This window comes from Octopus bimaculoides, chromosome 1 (genome assembly GCF_001194135.2).
Source record: "Octopus bimaculoides isolate UCB-OBI-ISO-001 chromosome 1, ASM119413v2, whole genome shotgun sequence".
NCBI lineage: Eukaryota > Metazoa > Mollusca > Cephalopoda > Octopoda > Octopodidae > Octopus > Octopus bimaculoides.
This window is the reverse complement of record NC_068981.1, coordinates 117,221,712-117,222,885: the sequence shown is the minus strand read 5'-3', so window position 1 is coordinate 117,222,885 and position 1,174 is coordinate 117,221,712.

Genomic DNA, 1,174 nt, shown 5'->3' with positions numbered 1-1,174 from the left:
CTTGTCGAACTGGAGTGCCTGCTATATTTCACTGAAAGCTGCTTCGTGCATCCCAATTTAATTAATCCCAGCTTGACAAAACTTTGCGCACGTCAGCAAATGTATTATTTGCTTTTATGTAAGGGAGTAATTGCTCTTAAAGACCTATAAGCGACTGATTCTTGTCCGTAGCTGAAGTGTAACGACCTAATATGACGTCATTCATAGCCCAATGATGTGTTTTCAAACATATTGTCTATGAGTAGAGATTTATTTCAATGCTTACTTCACAACGACAGACTCTTCCATGTCCGAGCGTTCACGAATGTCTTAAATATAATTGTAATCGCATATTTCAGTTAACGCTGCTTCGTACGCCTCTAGTTTATCAATTCCTGCATGATTAAGCGAAGCATTCATCAATAAATGTTCGAGTGTGCTAGTGAGCATAGACGTGTTATATAATTGTCAATAACTATATACAGTTGTGTATGTAAGTGTGTGTGCGTGCGTGTGTGTGTGAGTGAGTTTATGTATGCATGTACGTACATAAATATATATGCGTGTGTATGTACATGCACACTCACACACACACGCACACACACACACAAACACACACACACACACACACACACACACGCGCACATGGAGAGAGATTGAGAGAGAGACCAAATGTGAGAGGCGCAAGGGAGGGTATGTATGTGAATGAAAATGTTCAGTGATTACACTAAAGAAATGAGGTGTGACTTCTTGAAAATGTTCCTGGTTTTATAGACACACCCATTCGGATATATTTACAAGACGCCCAGTTAATTTTCGAAAAGAAAAGACGGAAACGTGGCTGAAGAACGATCAAAACAAGGGTCAAGTACTGCTTGCTTAACCCGGAAAGACCCAAGACTACAAAATTGCGTCAAAGCAAACTTGGCTTTCATTGGCGTATACATATATCCGCATATATTTACACGTATGTATGTGTATATAATTTTTTGCAACCTTAAATGAAGAATATATTTATGAAGGGACATACACAGAAATACAAACATACACACACACACACATATACATATATACACATGTATATATACATATATATATATATATATGTATGTATATAGATAGATAGATAGATAGATATACATACATATATATATATACATATATATATATATATATACATATATATATATATATA